We start from the raw sequence: 24,200 nt of genomic DNA on the forward strand, positions 1-24,200 counted from the left end.
GTGGACATAGCGTGCTTGTGCGTGTGACTTTAACGCATATATTTGGGTTCACCGGGTTCCCAGTTGTAACCCGGTGGATTACGAACCCGGCGATCCGAGTTCGATTCCTGCTCACCAGTGACGATTATCTGAACCGGGCATGGGCCTCCCTAGGTCGACTCAGTCTCAAATGAGTTCCTGGTGCCGTGTGTAAACTTCGCTACGAGGGGACATGCGGCCTTGCGTGGTGCTGGACACCCACCCCGTCGTGTGCCGTGCCGGCCTTCATCGGTGCTCGCTAACAGCACTTGCCCCAACAGTCTGCTCAGGCTACACGGGGGACCTTTGTTATAGGGTGCATATATGAGCAAGTACAGCACGCGCGTGTATATGTCGGCGAGTGCTGGAGTTGTTGATCTACGAACCCAGCCACATGAGTTTAATTCCCAGCCACGGCTAACAATCTGTGGCCGAGTATATTTAAACCGGTCCCCAAATCTTCCCTAGATCGACTCATCCTCAACAACGAGGACCTGGTGCACTGTAAGCATCAGCACTAGGGGAGACAAAGACGGCCCGGGCACAGTGCTGGCCACAACGCCTCCTCGTGTGCCACGCGCGCCTGTCAAGAGGCACTGCACTCGCTGACAGCACTTGGCCCAACAGTCAAGACTACACGGGGGACCTTTGTCTTTTTGTGTATGGCTACGTGAGTGTGTGTGTGAAGGGGGTGAGATGACTTAACCGACCACATTTAACAACATTTCCCTGTACGTTAAAAATAAAACTTCGCCACTTTTTTGGCGAGCGAACAGTAAAATTTCCAGGGCTAACGCGGCTTCCCTGTGCGACGGGAGACGGCACCTGAAATAAGCGATGTCAGGAGCCACTTTTAGCAACTCCACCACAACCTCGTCGCCTTTCATGTGAAGCACACAGCTGCCTTAGATCCCGCAGTCGTCTCAGCAAAACGTCGCCTTTTACTCGCGACAAAACCAAAACAAGCAAAACTGTTTTTCCCGTGGCACAGTTTCTGTGCGTTGCCTTTTTCTCGCCCCCCCACCCCCACCCTGAATGGGGGTCATAGGGCGTTGCAGGCAGGCAGAGAAAGCATTCCATGCGGCAGAGATCCCCTTTCTCCGGCCCGGCAGCCCCCATGCCTGCACCTCTCCTTGCCAGGGATTTGTTATGCATACCTCAGAGTTCATCAGTCACAGGGCAGCACTCCTTCTACTCCCTCTCCTAACTCCAGTTATTCCCTCTGTGTCCCTCCCGCGCCTCCTCCACTCGTAACACTGTCAGTGTCCTCCACGCACCACCCCCCAACTCAACCACCCCTGCCTTGCCCTCTTCCCCTCTCCAGCGGTTAATTTCTTTGGCGTTTTCCGCCTGTCCGACGCTTGCGGTGGAGTGTGTCCGTCTGCCAACTGGGACCCTGTCTGCTGCGTGGCTGTGCGCGTGCTGGGGGACGCCTGTGCAGATGCCGCGTGCGTGGTTCTTGCGTGTCGATGTTAGTTCGCCTGCTTAGTGCGCTCCCGGTGTGCACTCAATCTGCCTTTCTGTGTGGAGTTGTCCGTGCAGTCAACGCGTGCATTCAGCCTGTGTCTCACCACTCAGTCTGTGTCTCACCACTCAGTCTGTGTCTCACCACTCAGTCTGTGTCCCACCACTCAGTTTGTGTCTCAGCTCTCAGTCTGTGTCCCACCACTCAGCCTGTGTCCCACCACTCAGTCTGTGTCCCACCACTCAGTCTGTGTCTCACCACTCAGTCTGTGTCTCATTACTCAGTCTGTGTCTCACCACTCAGCCTGTGTCCCACCACTCAGTCTGTGTCTCACCACTCAGTCTGTCTCACCACTCAGTCTGTGACTCACCACTCAGTCTGTGTTTCAGCTATCAGTCTGTGTCCCACCACTCAGCCTGTCTCACCACTCAGTCTGTGTCCCACCACTCAGTCTGTGTCTCACCACTCAGTCTGTGTCTCACCACTCAGTCTGTGTCCCACCACTCAGTCTGTGTCCCACCACTCAGTCTGTGTCTCAGCTCTCAGTCTGTGTCCCACCACTCAGCCTGTGTCTCACCACTCAGTCTGTGTCCCACCACTCAGTCTGTGTCTCACCACTCAGTCTGTGTCTCACCACTCAGTCTGTGTCTCACCACTCAGTCTGTGTCTCACCACTCAGTCTGTGTCCCACCACTCAGCCTGTGTCTCACCACTCAGCCTGTGTCTCACCACTCAGTCTGTGTCCCACAACTCAGTCTGTGTTTCAACACTCAGTCTGTGTCCCACCACTCAGTCTGTGTCTCACCACTCAGCCTGTCTCTCACCACTCAGTCTGTGTCCCACCACTCAGCCTGTGTCTCACCACTCAGTCTGTGTCCCACCACTCAGCCTGTGTCTCACCACTCAGACTGTGTCTCACCACTCAGTCTGTGTCCCACCACTCAGTCTGTGTCCCACCACTCAGTCTGTGTCTCACCACTCAGTCTGTGTCTCACCACTCAGTCTGTGTCCCACCACTCAGTCTGTGTCTCACCACTCAGTCTGTGTCTCACCACTCAGTCTGTGTCTCACCACTCAGTCTGTGTCCCACCACTCAGTCTGTGTCCCACCACTCAGCCTGTGTCCCACCACTCAGTCTGTGTCTCACCACTCAGTCTGTGTCTCAGCACTCAGCCTGTGTCTCACCACTCAGCCTGTGTCCCACCACTCAGTCTGTGTCTCACCACTCAGTCTGTGTCCCACCACTCAGTCTGTGTCCCACCACTCAGACTGTGTCTCACCACTCAGTCTGTGTCCCACCACTCAGTCTGTGTCCCACCACTCAGTCTGTGTCTCACCACTCAGTCTGTGTCTCACCACTCAGTCTGTGTCCCACCACTCAGTCTGTGTCTCACCACTCAGTCTGTGTCTCACCACTCAGTCTGTGTCTCACCACTCAGTCTGTGTCCCACCACTCAGTCTGTGTCCCACCACTCAGCCTGTGTCCCACCACTCAGTCTGTGTCTCACCACTCAGTCTGTGTCTCAGCACTCAGCCTGTGTCTCACCACTCAGCCTGTGTCCCACCACTCAGTCTGTGTCTCACCACTCAGTCTGTGTCCCACCACTCAGTCTGTGTCCCACCACTCAGTCTGTGTCTCACCACTCAGTCTGTGTCCCACCACTCAGTCTGTGTCCCACCACTCAGTCTGTGTCCCACCACTCAGTCTGTGTCCCACCACTCAGCTTGTGTCCCACCACTCAGCCTGTGTCTCAGCACTCAGTCTGTGTCTCACCACTCAGTCTGTGTCTCACCACTCAGTCTGTGTCCCACCACTCAGCCTGTGTCTCACCACTCAGTCTGTGTGCCACCACTCAGTCTGTGTCCCACCACTCAGTCTGTGTCTCAGCTCTCAGTCTGTGTCCCACCACTCAGTCTGTGTCCCACCACTCAGCTTGTGTCCCACCACCCCAGTCTGTGTCCCACCACTCAGTTTGTGTCCCACCACTCAGCCTGTGTCTCACCACTCAGCCTGTGTCCCACCACTCAGTCTGTGTCCCACCACTCAGTCTGTGTCCCACCACTCAGCCTGTGTCTCACCACTCAGTCTGTGTCTCACCACTCAGACTGTGTCCCACCACTCAGTCTGTGTCCCACCACTCAGTCTTTGTCCCACCACTCAGTCTGTGTCCCACCACTCAGCTTGTGTCCCACAACTCAGTCTGTGTCCCACCACTCAGCCTGTATCTCAGCACTCAGCCTGTGTCTCACCACTCAGCCTGTGTCCCACCACTCAGTCTGTGTCTCACCACTCAGTCTGTGTCCCACCACTCAGTCTGTGTCCCACCACTCAGTCTGTGTCTCACCACTCAGTCTGTGTCCCACCACTCAGTCTGTGTCCCACCACTCAGTCTGTGTCCCACCACTCAGTCTGTGTCCCACCACTCAGTCTGTGTCTCACCACTCAGTCTGTGTCCCACCACTCAGTCTGTGTCCCACCACTCAGCCTGTGTCTCAGCACTCAGTCTGTGTCTCACCACTCAGTCTGTGTCTCACCACTCAGTCTGTGTCCCACCACTCAGCCTGTGTCCCACCACTCAGTCTGTGTCTCACCACTCAGTCTGTGTCCCACCACTCAGTCTGTGTCCCACCACTCAGTCTGTGTCCCACCACTCAGTCTGTGTCCCACCACTCATTCTGTGTCCCACCACTCAGTCTGTGTCCCACCACTCAGCTTGTGTCCCACCACCCCAGTCTGTGTCCCACCACTCAGCCTGTGTCCCACCACTCAGCCTGTGTCTCAGCACTCAGTCTGTGTCTCACCACTCAGTCTGTGTCTCACCACTCAGTCTGTGTCCCACCACTCAGCCTGTGTCTCACCACTCAGTCTGTGTGCCACCACTCAGTCTGTGTCCCACCACTCAGTATGTGTCCCACCACTCAGTCTGTGTCCCACCACTCAGTCTGTGTCCCACCACTCAGTCTGTGTCCCACCACTCAGCTTGTGTCCCACCACCCCAGTCTGTGTCCCACCACTCAGCCTGTGTCTCAGCACTCAGTCTGTGTCTCACCACTCAGTCTGTGTCTCACCACTCAGTCTGTGTCCCACCACTCAGTTTGTGTCCCACCACTCAGCCTGTGTCTCACCACTCAGCCTGTGTCCCACCACTCAGTCTGTGTCCCACCACTCAGTCTGTGTCCCACCACTCAGCCTGTGTCTCACCACTCAGTCTGTGTCTCACCACTCAGTCTGTGTCCCACCACTCAGTCTGTGTCCCACCACTCAGTCTTTGTCCCACCACTCAGTCTGTGTCCCACCACTCAGCTTGTGTCCCACCACTCAGTCTGTGTCCCACCACTCAGCCTGTATCTCAGCACTCAGCCTGTGTCTCACCACTCAGCCTGTGTCCCACCACTCAGTCTGTGTCTCACCACTCAGTCTGTGTCCCACCACTCAGTCTGTGTCCCACCACTCAGTCTGTGTCTCACCACTCAGTCTGTGTCCCACCACTCAGTCTGTGTCCCACCACTCAGTCTGTGTCCCACCACTCAGTCTGTGTCCCACCACTCAGTCTGTGTCCCACCACTCAGCTTGTGTCCCACCACTCAGTCTGTGTCCCACCACTCAGCCTGTGTCTCAGCACTCAGTCTGTGTCTCACCACTCAGTCTGTGTCTCACCACTCAGTCTGTGTCCCACCACTCAGCCTGTGTCTCACCACTCAGTCTGTGTGCCACCACTCAGTCTGTGTCCCACCACTCAGTCTGTGTCTCACCACTCAGTCTGTGTCCCACCACTCAGTCTGTGTCCCACCACTCAGTCTGTGTCCCACCACTCAGTCTGTGTCCCACCACTCAGTCTGTGTCCCACCACTCAGCTTGTGTCCCACCACCCCAGTCTGTGTCCCACCACTCAGCCTGTGTCTCAGCACTCAGTCTGTGTCTCACCACTCAGTCTGTGTCTCACCACTCAGTCTGTGTCCCACCACTCAGTCTGTGTCTCAGCACTCAGTCTGTGTCTCACCACTCAGTCTGTGTCCCACCACTCAGTCTGTGTCCCACCACTCAGCCTGTCTCACCACTCAGTCTGTGTCCCACCACTCAGTCTGTGTCTCACCACTCAGTCTGTGTCTCACCACTCAGTCTGTGTCCCACCACTCAGTCTGTGTCCCACCACTCAGTCTGTGTCTCAGCTCTCAGTCTGTGTCCCACCACTCAGCCTGTGTCTCACCACTCAGTCTGTGTCCCACCACTCAGTCTGTGTCTCACCACTCAGTCTGTGTCTCACCACTCAGTCTGTGTCTCACCACTCAGTCTGTGTCTCACCACTCAGTCTGTGTCCCACCACTCAGCCTGTGTCTCACCACTCAGCCTGTGTCTCACCACTCAGTCTGTGTCCCACAACTCAGTCTGTGTTTCAACACTCAGTCTGTGTCCCACCACTCAGTCTGTGTCTCACCACTCAGCCTGTCTCTCACCACTCAGTCTGTGTCCCACCACTCAGCCTGTGTCTCACCACTCAGTCTGTGTCCCACCACTCAGCCTGTGTCTCACCACTCAGACTGTGTCTCACCACTCAGTCTGTGTCCCACCACTCAGTCTGTGTCCCACCACTCAGTCTGTGTCTCACCACTCAGTCTGTGTCTCACCACTCAGTCTGTGTCCCACCACTCAGTCTGTGTCTCACCACTCAGTCTGTGTCTCACCACTCAGTCTGTGTCTCACCACTCAGTCTGTGTCCCACCACTCAGTCTGTGTCCCACCACTCAGCCTGTGTCCCACCACTCAGTCTGTGTCTCACCACTCAGTCTGTGTCTCAGCACTCAGCCTGTGTCTCACCACTCAGCCTGTGTCCCACCACTCAGTCTGTGTCTCACCACTCAGTCTGTGTCCCACCACTCAGTCTGTGTCCCACCACTCAGTCTGTGTCTCACCACTCAGTCTGTGTCCCACCACTCAGTCTGTGTCCCACCACTCAGTCTGTGTCCCACCACTCAGTCTGTGTCCCACCACTCAGCTTGTGTCCCACCACTCAGCCTGTGTCTCAGCACTCAGTCTGTGTCTCACCACTCAGTCTGTGTCTCACCACTCAGTCTGTGTCCCACCACTCAGCCTGTGTCTCACCACTCAGTCTGTGTGCCACCACTCAGTCTGTGTCCCACCACTCAGTCTGTGTCTCAGCTCTCAGTCTGTGTCCCACCACTCAGTCTGTGTCCCACCACTCAGCTTGTGTCCCACCACCCCAGTCTGTGTCCCACCACTCAGTTTGTGTCCCACCACTCAGCCTGTGTCTCACCACTCAGCCTGTGTCCCACCACTCAGTCTGTGTCCCACCACTCAGTCTGTGTCCCACCACTCAGCCTGTGTCTCACCACTCAGTCTGTGTCTCACCACTCAGACTGTGTCCCACCACTCAGTCTGTGTCCCACCACTCAGTCTTTGTCCCACCACTCAGTCTGTGTCCCACCACTCAGCTTGTGTCCCACAACTCAGTCTGTGTCCCACCACTCAGCCTGTATCTCAGCACTCAGCCTGTGTCTCACCACTCAGCCTGTGTCCCACCACTCAGTCTGTGTCTCACCACTCAGTCTGTGTCCCACCACTCAGTCTGTGTCCCACCACTCAGTCTGTGTCTCACCACTCAGTCTGTGTCCCACCACTCAGTCTGTGTCCCACCACTCAGTCTGTGTCCCACCACTCAGTCTGTGTCCCACCACTCAGTCTGTGTCTCACCACTCAGTCTGTGTCCCACCACTCAGTCTGTGTCCCACCACTCAGCCTGTGTCTCAGCACTCAGTCTGTGTCTCACCACTCAGTCTGTGTCTCACCACTCAGTCTGTGTCCCACCACTCAGCCTGTGTCCCACCACTCAGTCTGTGTCTCACCACTCAGTCTGTGTCCCACCACTCAGTCTGTGTCCCACCACTCAGTCTGTGTCCCACCACTCAGTCTGTGTCCCACCACTCATTCTGTGTCCCACCACTCAGTCTGTGTCCCACCACTCAGCTTGTGTCCCACCACCCCAGTCTGTGTCCCACCACTCAGCCTGTGTCCCACCACTCAGCCTGTGTCTCAGCACTCAGTCTGTGTCTCACCACTCAGTCTGTGTCTCACCACTCAGTCTGTGTCCCACCACTCAGCCTGTGTCTCACCACTCAGTCTGTGTGCCACCACTCAGTCTGTGTCCCACCACTCAGTCTGTGTCCCACCACTCAGTCTGTGTCCCACCACTCAGTCTGTGTCCCACCACTCAGCTTGTGTCCCACCACCCCAGTCTGTGTCCCACCACTCAGCCTGTGTCTCAGCACTCAGTCTGTGTCTCACCACTCAGTCTGTGTCTCACCACTCAGTCTGTGTCCCACCACTCAGTTTGTGTCCCACCACTCAGCCTGTGTCTCACCACTCAGCCTGTGTCCCACCACTCAGTCTGTGTCCCACCACTCAGTCTGTGTCCCACCACTCAGCCTGTGTCTCACCACTCAGTCTGTGTCCCACCACTCAGTCTGTGTCCCACCACTCAGTCTTTGTCCCACCACTCAGTCTGTGTCCCACCACTCAGCTTGTGTCCCACCACTCAGTCTGTGTCCCACCACTCAGCCTGTATCTCAGCACTCAGCCTGTGTCTCACCACTCAGCCTGTGTCCCACCACTCAGTCTGTGTCTCACCACTCAGTCTGTGTCCCACCACTCAGTCTGTGTCCCACCACTCAGTCTGTGTCTCACCACTCAGTCTGTGTCCCACCACTCAGTCTGTGTCCCACCACTCAGTCTGTGTCCCACCACTCAGTCTGTGTCCCACCACTCAGTCTGTGTCCCACCACTCAGCTTGTGTCCCACCACTCAGTCTGTGTCCCACCACTCAGCCTGTGTCTCAGCACTCAGTCTGTGTCTCACCACTCAGTCTGTGTCTCACCACTCAGTCTGTGTCCCACCACTCAGCCTGTGTCTCACCACTCAGTCTGTGTGCCACCACTCAGTCTGTGTCCCACCACTCAGTCTGTGTCTCACCACTCAGTCTGTGTCCCACCACTCAGTCTGTGTCCCACCACTCAGTCTGTGTCCCACCACTCAGTCTGTGTCCCACCACTCAGTCTGTGTCCCACCACTCAGCTTGTGTCCCACCACCCCAGTCTGTGTCCCACCACTCAGCCTGTGTCTCAGCACTCAGTCTGTGTCTCACCACTCAGTCTGTGTCTCACCACTCAGTCTGTGTCCCACCACTCAGTCTGTGTCTCAGCACTCAGTCTGTGTCTCACCACTCAGTCTGTGTCCCATCACTCAGTCTGTGTCTCACCACTCAGTCTGTGTCCCACCACTCAGCCTGTGTCTCACCACTCAGACTGTGTCTCACCACTCAGTCTGTGTCCCACCACTCAGTCTGTGTCCCACCACTCAGTCTGTGTCTCACCACTCAGTCTGTGTCTCACCACTCAGTCTGTGTCCCACCACTCAGTCTGTGTCTCAGCACTCAGTCTGTGTCTCACCACTCAGTCTGTGTCCCACCACTCAGTCTGTGTCTCACCACTCAGTCTGTGTCTCACCACTCAGTTTGTGTCCCACCACTCAGCCTGTGTCTCACCACTCAGCCTGTGTCCCACCACTCAGCCTGTGTCTCACCACTCAGTCTGTGTGCCACCACTCAGTCTGTGTCCCACCACTCAGTATGTGTCCCACCACTCAGTCTGTGTCCCACCACTCAGTCTGTGTCCCACCACTCAGTCTGTGTCCCACCACTCAGCTTGTGTCCCACCACCCCAGTCTGTGTCCCACCACTCAGCCTGTGTCTCAGCACTCAGTCTGTGTCTCACCACTCAGTCTGTGTCTCACCACTCAGTCTGTGTCCCACCACTCAGTTTGTGTCCCACCACTCAGCCTGTGTCTCACCACTCAGCCTGTGTCCCACCACTCAGTCTGTGTCCCACCACTCAGTCTGTGTCCCACCACTCAGCCTGTGTCTCACCACTCAGTCTGTGTCTCACCACTCAGTCTGTGTCCCACCACTCAGTCTGTGTCCCACCACTCAGTCTTTGTCCCACCACTCAGTCTGTGTCCCACCACTCAGCTTGTGTCCCACCACTCAGTCTGTGTCCCACCACTCAGCCTGTGTCTCACCACTCAGTCTGTGTGCCACCACTCAGTCTGTGTCCCACCACTCAGTATGTGTCCCACCACTCAGTCTGTGTCCCACCACTCAGTCTGTGTCCCACCACTCAGTCTGTGTCCCACCACTCAGCTTGTGTCCCACCACCCCAGTCTGTGTCCCACCACTCAGCCTGTGTCTCAGCACTCAGTCTGTGTCTCACCACTCAGTCTGTGTCTCACCACTCAGTCTGTGTCTCACCACTCAGTCTGTGTCCCACCACTCAGCCTGTGTCTCACCACTCAGTCTGTGTGCCACCACTCAGTCTGTGTCCCACCACTCAGTATGTGTCCCACCACTCAGTCTGTGTCCCACCACTCAGTCTGTGTCCCACCACTCAGTCTGTGTCCCACCACTCAGCTTGTGTCCCACCACCCCAGTCTGTGTCCCACCACTCAGCCTGTGTCTCAGCGCTCAGTCTGTGTCTCACCACTCAGTCTGTGTCTCACCACTCAGTCTGTGTCCCACCACTCAGTTTGTGTCCCACCACTCAGCCTGTGTCTCACCACTCAGCCTGTGTCCCACCACTCAGTCTGTGTCCCACCACTCAGTCTGTGTCCCACCACTCAGTCTGTGTCCCACCACTCAGTCTGTGTCCCACCACTCAGTCTGTGTCCCACCACTCAGTCTGTGTCCCACCACTCAGCTTGTGTCCCACCACCCCAGTCTGTGTCCCACCACTCAGCCTGTGTCTCAGCACTCAGTCTGTGTCTCACCACTCAGTCTGTGTCTCACCACTCAGTCTGTGTCCCACCACTCAGTCTGTGTCTCAGCACTCAGTCTGTGTCTCACCACTCAGTCTGTGTCCCATCACTCAGTCTGTGTCTCACCACTCAGTCTGTGTCCCACCACTCAGCCTGTGTCTCACCACTCAGACTGTGTCTCACCACTCAGTCTGTGTCCCACCACTCAGTCTGTGTCCCACCACTCAGTATGTGTCCCACCACTCAGTCTGTGTCCCACCACTCAGTCTGTGTCCCACCACTCAGTCTGTGTCCCACCACTCAGCTTGTGTCCCACCACCCCAGTCTGTGTCCCACCACTCAGCCTGTGTCTCAGCACTCAGTCTGTGTCTCACCACTCAGTCTGTGTCTCACCACTCAGTCTGTGTCTCACCACTCAGTCTGTGTCCCACCACTCAGCCTGTGTCTCACCACTCAGTCTGTGTGCCACCACTCAGTCTGTGTCCCACCACTCAGTATGTGTCCCACCACTCAGTCTGTGTCCCACCACTCAGTCTGTGTCCCACCACTCAGTCTGTGTCCCACCACTCAGCTTGTGTCCCACCACCCCAGTCTGTGTCCCACCACTCAGCCTGTGTCTCAGCGCTCAGTCTGTGTCTCACCACTCAGTCTGTGTCTCACCACTCAGTCTGTGTCCCACCACTCAGTTTGTGTCCCACCACTCAGCCTGTGTCTCACCACTCAGCCTGTGTCCCACCACTCAGTCTGTGTCCCACCACTCAGTCTGTGTCCCACCACTCAGTCTGTGTCCCACCACTCAGTCTGTGTCCCACCACTCAGTCTGTGTCCCACCACTCAGTCTGTGTCCCACCACTCAGCTTGTGTCCCACCACCCCAGTCTGTGTCCCACCACTCAGCCTGTGTCTCAGCACTCAGTCTGTGTCTCACCACTCAGTCTGTGTCTCACCACTCAGTCTGTGTCCCACCACTCAGTCTGTGTCTCAGCACTCAGTCTGTGTCTCACCACTCAGTCTGTGTCCCATCACTCAGTCTGTGTCTCACCACTCAGTCTGTGTCCCACCACTCAGCCTGTGTCTCACCACTCAGACTGTGTCTCACCACTCAGTCTGTGTCCCACCACTCAGTCTGTGTCCCACCACTCAGTCTGTGTCTCACCACTCAGTCTGTGTCTCACCACTCAGTCTGTGTCCCACCACTCAGTCTGTGTCTCAGCACTCAGTCTGTGTCTCACCACTCAGTCTGTGTCCCACCACTCAGTCTGTGTCTCACCACTCAGTCTGTGTCTCACCACTCAGTTTGTGTCCCACCACTCAGCCTGTGTCTCACCACTCAGCCTGTGTCCCACCACTCAGCCTGTGTCTCACCACTCAGTCTGTGTGCCACCACTCAGTCTGTGTCCCACCACTCAGTATGTGTCCCACCACTCAGTCTGTGTCCCACCACTCAGTCTGTGTCCCACCACTCAGTCTGTGTCCCACCACTCAGCTTGTGTCCCACCACCCCAGTCTGTGTCCCACCACTCAGCCTGTGTCTCAGCACTCAGTCTGTGTCTCACCACTCAGTCTGTGTCTCACCACTCAGTCTGTGTCCCACCACTCAGTTTGTGTCCCACCACTCAGCCTGTGTCTCACCACTCAGCCTGTGTCCCACCACTCAGTCTGTGTCCCACCACTCAGTCTGTGTCCCACCACTCAGCCTGTGTCTCACCACTCAGTCTGTGTCTCACCACTCAGTCTGTGTCCCACCACTCAGTCTGTGTCCCACCACTCAGTCTTTGTCCCACCACTCAGTCTGTGTCCCACCACTCAGCTTGTGTCCCACCACTCAGTCTGTGTCCCACCACTCAGCCTGTGTCTCACCACTCAGTCTGTGTGCCACCACTCAGTCTGTGTCCCACCACTCAGTATGTGTCCCACCACTCAGTCTGTGTCCCACCACTCAGTCTGTGTCCCACCACTCAGTCTGTGTCCCACCACTCAGCTTGTGTCCCACCACCCCAGTCTGTGTCCCACCACTCAGCCTGTGTCTCAGCACTCAGTCTGTGTCTCACCACTCAGTCTGTGTCTCACCACTCAGTCTGTGTCTCACCACTCAGTCTGTGTCCCACCACTCAGCCTGTGTCTCACCACTCAGTCTGTGTGCCACCACTCAGTCTGTGTCCCACCACTCAGTATGTGTCCCACCACTCAGTCTGTGTCCCACCACTCAGTCTGTGTCCCACCACTCAGTCTGTGTCCCACCACTCAGCTTGTGTCCCACCACCCCAGTCTGTGTCCCACCACTCAGCCTGTGTCTCAGCACTCAGTCTGTGTCTCACCACTCAGTCTGTGTCTCACCACTCAGTCTGTGTCCCACCACTCAGCCTGTGTCTCACCACTCAGACTGTGTCTCACCACTCAGTCTGTGTCCCACCACTCAGTCTGTGTCCCACCACTCAGTCTGTGTCTCACCACTCAGTCTGTGTCTCACCACTCAGTCTGTGTCCCACCACTCAGTCTGTGTCTCAGCACTCAGTCTGTGTCTCACCACTCAGTCTGTGTCCCACCACTCAGTCTGTGTCTCACCACTCAGTCTGTGTCTCACCACTCAGTTTGTGTCCCACCACTCAGCCTGTGTCTCACCACTCAGCCTGTGTCCCACCACTCAGTCTGTGTCCCACCACTCAGGCTGTGTCTCAGCTCTCAGTCTGTGTCCCACCACTCAGTCTGTGTCTCACCACTCAGTCTGTGTCTCACCACTCAGGCTGTGTCTCACCACTCAGTCTGTGTTTCACCACTCAGTCTGTGTCTCACCACTCAGTCTGTGTCCCACCACTCAGGCGGTGTCTCAGCTCTCAGTCTGTGTCCCACCACTCAGTCTGTGTCTCACCACTCAGTCTGTGTCTCACCACTCAGTCTGTGTCTCACCACTCAGTCTGTGTCTCACCACTCAGACTGTGTCTCACCACTCAGTCTGTGTCCCACCACTCAGCCTGTGTCTCACCACTAAGTCTGTGTCCCACAACTCAGTCTGTGTCTCACCACTCAGTCTGTGTCTCACCACTCAGTCTGTGTCTCACCACTCAGTCTGTGTCTCACCACTCAGTCTGTGTCTCACCACTCAGCCTGTGTCTCACCACTCAGCCTGTGTCCCACCACTCAGTCTGTGTCTCACCACTCAGCCTGTGTCTCACCACTCAGTCTGTGTCCCACCACTCAGTCTGTGTCCCAACACTCAGTCTGTGTCTCACCACTCAGTCTGTGTCTCACCACTCAGCCTGTGTCCCACCACTCAGTCTGTGTCTCACCACTCAGTCTGTGTCCCACCACTCAGTCTGTGTCTCACCACTCAGTCTGTGTCTCACCACTCAGTCTGTGTCCCACCACTCAGTCTGTGTCCCACCACTCAGTCTGTGTCTCACCACTCAGTCTGTGTCTCACCACTCAGTCTGTGTCTCACCACTCAGTCTGTGTCTCACCACTCAGTCTGTGTCCCACCACTCAGCCTGTGTCTCACCACTCAGTCTGTGTCCCACAACTCAGTCTGTGTCTCACCACTCAGTCTGTGTCTCACCACTCAGTCTGTGTCTCACCACTCAGTCTGTGTCTCACCACTCAGCCTGTGTCTCACCACTCAGTCTGTGTCTCACCACTCAGTCTGTGTCTCACCACTCAGTCTGTGTCCCACCAATCTGCCTGTGTCTCAGCACTCAGCCTGTGTCTCACCACTCAGTCTGTGTCCCACCCCTCAGTCTGTGTCCCAACACTCAGTCTTTGTCCCACCACTCAGTCTGTGTCCCACCACTCAGCTTGTGTCCCACCTCTCAGTCTGTGTCCCGCCACTCAGCCTGTATCTCAGCACTCAGTCTGTGTCCCACCACTCAGTCTGTGTCCCACCACTCAGCCTGTGTCTCACCACTCAGTCTGTGTCCCACAACTCAGTCTGTGTCTCACCACTCAGTCTGTGTCTCACCACTCAGTCTGTCTCACCACTCAGTCTGTGTCTCACCACTCAGTCTGTGTCCCACCACTCAGCCTGTGTCTCACCACTCAGTCTGTGTCCCACAACTCAGTCTGTGTCTCACCACTCAGTCTGTGTCTCACCACTCAGTCTGTGTCTCACCACTCAGTCTGTGTCTCACCACTCAGCCTGTGTCTCACCACTCAGTCTGTGTCTCACCACTCAGTCTGTGTCTCACCACTCAGTCTGTGTCCCACCAATCAGCCTGTGTCTCAGCACTCAGCCTGTGTCTCACCACTCAGTCTGTGTCCCACCCCTCAGTCTGTGTCCCAACACTCAGTCTTTGTCCCACCACTCAGTCTGTGTCCCACCACTCAGCTTGTGTCCCACCTCTCAGTCTGTGTCCCACCACTCAGCCTGTATCTCAGCACTCAGTCTGTGTCTCACCACTCAGTCTGTGTCTCACCACTCAGTCTGTGTCCCACCACTCAGTCTGTGTCCCACCACTCAGCCTGTGTCTCACCACTCAGTCTGTGTCTCACCACTCAGTCTGTGTCCCACCTACGAGTCTGTGTCCCACCACTCAGCCTGTGTCCCACCACTCAGCCTGTGTCTCCCCACTCAGCCTGTGTCTCACCACTCAGTCTGTGTCTCACCACTCAGTCTGTGTCTCACCACTCAGTCTGTGTCCCACCACTCAGTCTGTGTCCCACCACTCAGCCTGTGTCTCACCACTCAGTCTGTGTCTCACCACTCAGTCTGTGTCCCACCACCGCGTCTGTGTCCCACCACTCAGCCTGTGTCCCACCACTCAGCCTGTGTCTCCCCACTCAGCCTGTGTCTCACCACTCATTCTGTGTCTCACCACTCAGTCTGTGTCTCACCACTCAGTCTGTGTCCCACCACTCAGTCTGTGTCCCACCACTCAGGCTGTGTCTCAGCTCTCAGTCTGTGTCCCACCACTCAGTCTGTGTCTCACCACTCAGTCTGTGTCTCACCACTCAGGCTGTGTCTCACCACTCAGTCTGTGTTTCACCACTCAGTCTGTGTCTCACCACTCAGTCTGTGTCCCACCACTCAGGCGGTGTCTCAGCTCTCAGTCTGTGTCCCACCACTCAGTCTGTGTCTCACCACTCAGTCTGTGTCTCACCACTCAGTCTGTGTCTCACCACTCAGTCTGTGTCTCACCACTCAGTCTGTGTCTCACCACTCAGTCTGTGTCCCACCACTCAGCCTGTGTCTCACCACTAAGTCTGTGTCTCACCACTCAGTCTGTGTCTCACCACTCAGCCTGTGTCTCACCACTCAGCCTGTGTCCCACCACTCAGTCTGTGTCTCACCACTCAGCCTGTGTCTCACCACTCAGTCTGTGTCCCACCACTCAGTCTGTCTCACCACTCAGTCTGTGTCTCACCACTCAGTCTGTGTCTCACCACTCAGCCTGTGTCCCACCACTCAGTCTGTGTCTCACCACTCAGTCTGTGTCCCACCACTCAGTCTGTGTCTCACCACTCAGTCTGTGTCTCACCACTCAGTCTGTGTCCCACCACTCAGTCTGTGTCCCACCACTCAGTCTGTGTCTCACCACTCAGTCTGTGTCTCACCACTCAGTCTGTGTCTCACCACTCAGTCTGTGTCTCACCACTCAGTCTGTGTCCCACCACTCAGCCTGTGTCTCACCACTCAGTCTGTGTCCCACAACTCAGTCTGTGTCTCACCACTCAGTCTGTGTCTCACCACTCAGTCTGTGTCTCACCACTCAGTCTGTGTCTCACCACTCAGCCTGTGTCTCACCACTCAGTCTGTGTCTCACCACTCAGTCTGTGTCTCACCACTCAGTCTGTGTCCCACCAATCTGCCTGTGTCTCAGCACTCAGCCTGTGTCTCACCACTCAGTCTGTGTCCCACCCCTCAGTCTGTGTCCCAACACTCAGTCTTTGTCCCACCACTCAGTCTGTGTCCCACCACTCAGCTTGTGTCCCACCTCTCAGTCTGTGTCCCGCCACTCAGCCTGTATCTCAGCACTCAGTCTGTGTCCCACCACTCAGTCTGTGTCCCACCACTCAGCCTGTGTCTCACCACTCAGTCTGTGTCCCACAACTCAGTCTGTGTCTCACCACTCAGTCTGTGTCTCACCACTCAGTCTGTGTCTCACCACTCAGTCTGTGTCTCACCACTCAGTCTGTGTCTCACCACTCAGCCTGTGTCTCACCACTCAGCCTGTGTCCCACCACTCAGTCTGTGTCTCACCACTCAGCCTGTGTCTCACCACTCAGTCTGTGTCCCACCACTCAGTCTGTCTCACCACTCAGTCTGTGTCTCACCACTCAGTCTGTGTATCACCACTCAGCCTGTGTCCCACCACTCAGTCTGTGTCTCACCACTCAGTCTGTGTCCCACCACTCAGTCTGTGTCTCACCACTCAGTCTGTGTCTCACCACTCAGTCTGTGTCTCACCACTCAGTCTGTGTCCCACCACTCAGTCTGTGTCCCACCACTCAGTCTGTGTCTCACCACTCAGTCTGTGTCTCACCACTCAGTCTGTGTCTCACCACTCAGTCTGTGTCTCACCACTCAGTCTGTGTCCCACCACTCAGCCTGTGTCTCACCACTCAGTCTGTGTCCCACAACTCAGTCTGTGTCTCACCACTCAGTCTGTGTCTCACCACTCAGTCTGTGTCTCACCACTCAGTCTGTGTCTCACCACTCAGCCTGTGTCTCACCACTCAGTCTGTGTCTCACCACTCAGTCTGTGTCTCACCACTCATTCTGTGTCCCACCAATCAGCCTGTGTCTCAGCACTCAGCCTGTGTCTCACCACTCAGTCTGTGTCCCACCCCTCAGTCTGTGTCCCAACACTCAGTCTTTGTCCCACCACTCAGTCTGTGTCCCACCACTCAGCTTGTGTCCCACCTCTCAGTCTGTGTCCCGCCACTCAGCCTGTATCTCAGCACTCAGTCTGTCTCACCACTCAGTCTGTGTCTCACCACTCAGTCTGTGTCCCTCCACTCAGCCTGTGTCTCACCACTCAGTCTGTGTCCCACAACTCAGTCTGTGTCTCACCACTCAGTCTGTGTCTCACCACTCAGTCTGTGTCTCACCACTCAGTCTGTGTCTCACCACTCAGCCTGTGTCTCACCACTCAGTCTGTGTCTCACCACTCAGTCTGTGTCTCACCACTCAGTCTGTGTCCCACCAATCAGCCTGTGTCTCAGCACTCAGCCTGTGTCTCACCACTCAGTCTGTGTCCCACCCCTCAGTCTGTGTCCCAACACTCAGTCTTTGTCCCACCACTCAGTCTGTGTCCCACCACTCAGCTTGTGTCCCACCTCTCAGTCTGTGTCCCACCACTCAGCCTGTATCTCAGCACTCAGTCTGTGTCTCACCACTCAGTCTGTGTCTCACCACTCAGTCTGTGTCCCACCACTCAGTCTGTGTCCCACCACTCAGCCTGTGTCTCACCACTCAGTCTGTGTCTCACCACTCAGTCTGTGTCCCACCTACGAGTCTGTGTCCCACCACTCAGCCTGTGTCCCACCACTCAGCCTGTGTCTCCCCACTCAGCCTGTGTCTCACCACTCAGTCTGTGTCTCACCACTCAGTCTGTGTCTCACCACTCAGTCTGTGTCCCACCACTCAGTCTGTGTCCCACCACTCAGCCTGTGTCTCACCACTCAGTCTGTGTCTCACCACTCAGTCTGTGTCCCACCACCGCGTCTGTGTCCCACCACTCAGCCTGTGTCCCACCACTCAGCCTGTGTCTCCCCACTCAGCCTGTGTCTCACCACTCATTCTGTGTCTCACCACTCAGTCTGTGTCTCACCACTCAGTCTGTGTCCCACCACTCAGTCTGTGTCCCACCACTCAGGCTGTGTCTCAGCTCTCAGTCTGTGTCCCACCACTCAGTCTGTGTCTCACCACTCAGTCTGTGTCTCACCACTCAGGCTGTGTCTCACCACTCAGTCTGTGTTTCACCACTCAGTCTGTGTCTCACCACTCAGTCTGTGTCCCACCACTCAGGCGGTGTCTCAGCTCTCAGTCTGTGTCCCACCACTCAGTCTGTGTCTCACCACTCAGTCTGTGTCTCACCACTCAGTCTGTGTCTCACCACTCAGTCTGTGTCTCACCACTCAGTCTGTGTCTCACCACTCAGTTTGTGTCCCACCACTCAGCCTGTGTCTCACCACTAAGTCTGTGTCTCACCACTCAGTCTGTGTCTCACCACTCAGCCTGTGTCTCACCACTCAGCCTGTGTCCCACCACTCAGTCTGTGTCTCACCACTCAGCCTGTGTCTCACCACTCAGTCTGTGTCCCACCACTCAGTCTGTCTCACCACTCAGTCTGTGTCTCACCACTCAGTCTGTGTCTCACCACTCAGCCTGTGTCCCACCACTCAGTCTGTGTCTCACCACTCAGTCTGTGTCCCACCACTCAGTCTGTGTCTCACCACTCAGTCTGTGTCTCACCACTCAGTCTGTGTCCCACCACTCAGTCTGTGTCCCACCACTCAGTCTGTGTCTCACCACTCAGTCTGTGTCTCACCACTCAGTCTGTGTCTCACCACTCAGTCTGTGTCTCACCACTCAGTCTGTGTCCCACCACTCAGCCTGTGTCTCACCACTCAGTCTGTGTCCCACAACTCAGTCTGTGTCTCACCACTCAGTCTGTGTCTCACCACTCAATCTGTGTCTCACCACTCAGTCTGTGTCTCACCACTCAGCCTGTGTCTCACCACTCAGTCTGTGTCTCACCACTCAGTCTGTGTCTCACCACTCAGTCTGTGTCCCACCAATCTGCCTGTGTCTCAGCACTCAGCCTGTGTCTCACCACTCAGTCTGTGTCCCACCCCTCAGTCTGTGTCCCAACACTCAGTCTTTGTCCCACCACTCAGTCTGTGTCCCACCACTCAGCTTGTGTCCCACCTCTCAGTCTGTGTCCCGCCACTCAGCCTGTATCTCAGCACTCAGTCTGTGTCCCACCACTCAGTCTGTGTCCCACCACTCAGCCTGTGTCTCACCACTCAGTCTGTGTCCCACAACTCAGTCTGTGTCTCACCACTCAGTCTGTGTCTCACCACTCAGTCTGTGTCTCACCACTCAGTCTGTGTCTCACCACTCAGTCTGTGTCTCACCACTCAGCCTGTGTCTCACCACTCAGCCTGTGTCCCACCACTCAGTCTGTGTCTCACCACTCAGCCTGTGTCTCACCACTCAGTCTGTGTCCCACCACTCAGTCTGTCTCACCACTCAGTCTGTGTCTCACCACTCAGTCTGTGTATCACCACTCAGCCTGTGTCCCACCACTCAGTCTGTGTCTCACCACTCAGTCTGTGTCCCACCACTCAGTCTGTGTCTCACCACTCAGTCTGTGTCTCACCACTCAGTCTGTGTCTCACCACTCAGTCTGTGTCCCACCACTCAGTCTGTGTCCCACCACTCAGTCTGTGTCTCACCACTCAGTCTGTGTCTCACCACTCAGTCTGTGTCTCACCACTCAGTCTGTGTCTCACCACTCAGTCTGTGTCCCACCACTCAGCCTGTGTCTCACCACTCAGTCTGTGTCCCACAACTCAGTCTGTGTCTCACCACTCAGTCTGTGTCTCACCACTCAGTCTGTGTCTCACCACTCAGTCTGTGTCTCAGCACTCAGCCTGTGTCTCGCCACTCAGCCTTTGTCTCACCACTCAGCCTGTGTCTCACCACTCAGTCTGTGTCTCACCACTCAGTCTGTGTCTCACCACTCAGTGTGTGTCCCACCAATCAGCCTGTGTCTCAGCACTCAGCCTGTGTCTCACCACTCAGTCTGTGTCCCACCCCTCAGTCTGTGTCCCAACACTCAGTCTTTGTCCCACCACTCAGTCTGTGTCCCACCACTCAGCTTGTGTCCCACCTCTCAGTCTGTGTCCCGCAACTCAGCCTGTATCTCAGCACTCAGTCTGTGTCCCACCACTCAGTCTGTGTCCCACCACTCAGCCTGTGTCTCACCACTCAGTCTGTGTCTCACCACTCAGTCTGTGTCCCACCTACGAGTCTGTGTCCCACCACTCAGCCTGTGTCCCACCACTCAGCCTGTGTCTCCCCACTCAGTCTGTGTCTCACCACTCAGTCTGTGTCTCACCACTCAGTCTGTGTCTCACCACTCAGCCTGTGTCTCACCACTCAGTCTGTGTCTCACCACTCAGTCTGTGTCTCACCACTCAGTCTGTGTCCCACCAATCAGCCTGTGTCTCAGCACTCAGCCTGTGTCTCACCACTCAGTCTGTGTCCCACCCCTCAGTCTGTGTCCCAACACTCAGTCTTTGTCCCACCACTCAGTCTGTGTCCCACCACTCAGCTTGTGTCCCACCTCTCAGTCTGTGTCCCGCCACTCAGCCTGTATCTCAGCACTCAGTCTGTGTCCCACCACTCAGTCTGTGTCCCACCACTCAGCCTGTGTCTCACCACTCAGTCTGTGTCCCACAACTCAGTCTGTGTCTCACCACTCAGTCTGTGTCTCACCACTCAGTCTGTGTCTCACCACTCAGTCTGTGTCTCACCACTCAGTCTGTGTCTCACCACTCAGCCTGTGTCTCACCACTCAGCCTGTGTCCCACCACTCAGTCTGTGTCTCACCACTCAGCCTGTGTCTCACCACTCAGTCTGTGTCCCACCACTCAGTCTGTCTCACCACTCAGTCTGTGTCTCACCACTCAGTCTGTGTCTCACCACTCAGCCTGTGTCCCACCACTCAGTCTGTGTCTCACCACTCAGTCTGTGTCCCACCACTCAGTCTGTGTCTCACCACTCAGTCTGTGTCTCACCACTCAGTCTGTGTCTCACCACTCAGTCTGTGTCCCACCACTCAGTCTGTGTCCCACCACTCAGTCTGTGTCTCACCACTCAGTCTGTGTCTCACCACTCAGTCTGTGTCTCACCACTCAGTCTGTGTCTCACCACTCAGTCTGTGTCCCACCACTCAGCCTGTGTCTCACCACTCAGTCTGTGTCCCACAACTCAGTCTGTGTCTCACCACTCAGTCTGTGTCTCACCACTCAGTCTGTGTCTCACCACTCAGTCTGTGTCTCACCACTCAGCCTGTGTCTCACCACTCAGTCTGTGTCTCACCACTCAGTCTGTGTCTCACCACTCAGTCTGTGTCCCACCAATCAGCCTGTGTCTCAGCACTCAGCCTGTGTCTCACCACTCAGTCTGTGTCCCACCCCTCAGTCTGTGTCCCAACACTCAGTCTTTGTCCCACCACTCAGTCTGTGTCCCACCACTCAGCTTGTGTCCCACCTCTCAGTCTGTGTCCCGCCACTCAGCCTGTATCTCAGCACTCAGTCTGTGTCCCACCACTCAGTCTGTGTCCCACCACTCAGCCTGTGTCTCACCACTCAGTCTGTGTCTCACCACTCAGTCTGTGTCCCACCTACGAGTCTGTGTCCCACCACTCAGCCTGTGTCCCACCACTCAGCCTGTGTCTCCCCACTCAGCCTGTGTCTCACCACTCAGTCTGTGTCTCACCACTCAGTCTGTGTCTCACCACTCAGTCTGTGTCCCACCACTCAGTCTGTGTCCCACCACTCAGGCTGTGTCTCAGCTCTCAGTCTGTGTCCCACCACTCAGTCTGTGTCTCACCACTCAGTCTGTGTCTCACCACTCAGGCTGTGTCTCACCACTCAGTCTGTGTCTCACCACTCAGTCTGTGTCTCACCACTCAGTCTGTGTCCCACCACTCAGGCTGTGTCTCAGCTCTCAGTCTGTGTCCCACCACTCAGTCTGTGTCTCACCACTCAGTCTGTGTCTCACCACTCAGTCTGTGTCTCACCACTCAGTCTGTGTCTCACCACTCAGCCTGTGTCTCACCACTCAGTCTGTGTCCCACCACTCAGTCTGTGTCTCACCACTCAGCCTGTGTCTCACCACTCAGTCTGTGTCCCACCACTCAGTCTGTGTCTCACCACTCAGTCTGTGTCTCACCACTCAGCCTGTGTCCCACCACTCAGTCTGTGTCTCACCACTCAGTCTGTGTCCCACCACTCAGTCTGTCTCACCACTCAGTCTGTGTCTCACCACTCAGTCTGTGTCTCACCACTCAGCCTGTGTCCCACCACTCAGTCTGTGTCCCACCACTCAGTCTGTGTCTCACCACTCAGTCTGTGTCTCACCACTCAGTCTGTGTCTCACCACTCAGTCTGTGTCTCACCACTCAGTCTGTGTCTCACCACCCAGTCTGTGTCCCACCACTCAGCCTGTGTCTCACCACTCAGTCTGTGTCCCACAACTCAGTCTGTGTCTCACCACTCAGTCTGTCTCACCACTCAGTCTGTGTCTCACCACTCAGTCTGTGTTCCACCACTCAGTCTGTGTCTCACCACTCAGCCTGTGTCTCACCACTCAGTCTGTGTCTCACCACTCAGTCTGTGTCCCACCACTCAGTCTGTGTCTCACCACTCAGCCTGTGTCTCACCACTCAGTCTGTGTCCCACCACTCAGTCTGTGTCTCACCACTCAGTCTGTGTCTCACCACTCAGTCTGTGTCTCACCACTCAGCCTGTGTCCCACCACTCAGTCTGTGTCTCACCACTCAGTCTGTGTCCCACCACTCAGTCTGTGTCTCACCACTCAGTCTGTGTCCCACCACTCAGTCTGTGTCTCACCACTCAGTCTGTGTCTCACCACTCAGTCTGTGTCTCACCACTCAGCCTGTGTCCCACCACTCAGTCTGTGTCTCACCACTCAGTCTGTGTCTCACCACTCAGTCTGTGTCTCACCACTCAGTCTGTGTCCCACCAATCAGCCTGTGTCTCAGCACTCAGCCTGTGTCTCACCACTCAGTCTGTGTCCCACCCCTCAGTCTGTGTCCCAACACTCAGTCTTTGTCCCACCACTCAGTCTGTGTCCCACCACTCAGCTTGTGTCCCACCTCTCAGTCTGTGTCCCGCCACTCAGCCTGTATCTCAGCACTCAGTCTGTGTCCCACCACTCAGTCTGTGTCCCACCACTCAGCCTGTGTCTCACCACTCAGTCTGTGTCTCACCACTCAGTCTGTGTCCCACCTACGAGTCTGTGTCCCACCACTCAGCCTGTGTCCCACCACTCAGCCTGTGTCTCCCCACTCAGCCTGTGTCTCACCACTCAGTCTGTGTCTCACCACTCAGTCTGTGTCTCACCACTCAGTCTGTGTCCCACCACTCAGTCTGTGTCCCACCACTCAGGCTGTGTCTCAGCTCTCAGTCTGTGTCCCACCACTCAGTCTGTGTCTCACCACTCAGTCTGTGTCTCACCACTCAGGCTGTGTCTCACCACTCAGTCTGTGTCTCACCACTCAGTCTGTGTCTCACCACTCAGTCTGTGTCCCACCACTCAGGCTGTGTCTCAGCTCTCAGTCTGTGTCCCACCACTCAGTCTGTGTCTCACCACTCAGTCTGTGTCTCACCACTCAGTCTGTGTCTCACCACTCAGTCTGTGTCTCACCACTCAGCCTGTGTCTCACCACTCAGTCTGTGTCCCACCACTCAGTCTGTGTCTCACCACTCAGCCTGTGTCTCACCACTCAGTCTGTGTCCCACCACTCAGTCTGTGTCTCACCACTCAGTCTGTGTCTCACCACTCAGCCTGTGTCCCACCACTCAGTCTGTGTCTCACCACTCAGTCTGTGTCCCACCACTCAGTCTGTCTCACCACTCAGTCTGTGTCTCACCACTCAGTCTGTGTCTCACCACTCAGCCTGTGTCCCACCACTCAGTCTGTGTCCCACCACTCAGTCTGTGTCTCACCACTCAGTCTGTGTCTCACCACTCAGTCTGTGTCTCACCACTCAGTCTGTGTCTCACCACTCAGTCTGTGTCTCACCACCCAGTCTGTGTCCCACCACTCAGCCTGTGTCTCACCACTCAGTCTGTGTCCCACAACTCAGTCTGTGTCTCACCACTCAGTCTGTCTCACCACTCAGTCTGTGTCTCACCACTCAGTCTG

Source organism: Lampetra fluviatilis, chromosome 39, assembly GCF_964198595.1.
Source record: "Lampetra fluviatilis chromosome 39, kcLamFluv1.1, whole genome shotgun sequence".
Taxonomy (NCBI): Eukaryota; Metazoa; Chordata; class Hyperoartia; order Petromyzontiformes; family Petromyzontidae; genus Lampetra; species Lampetra fluviatilis.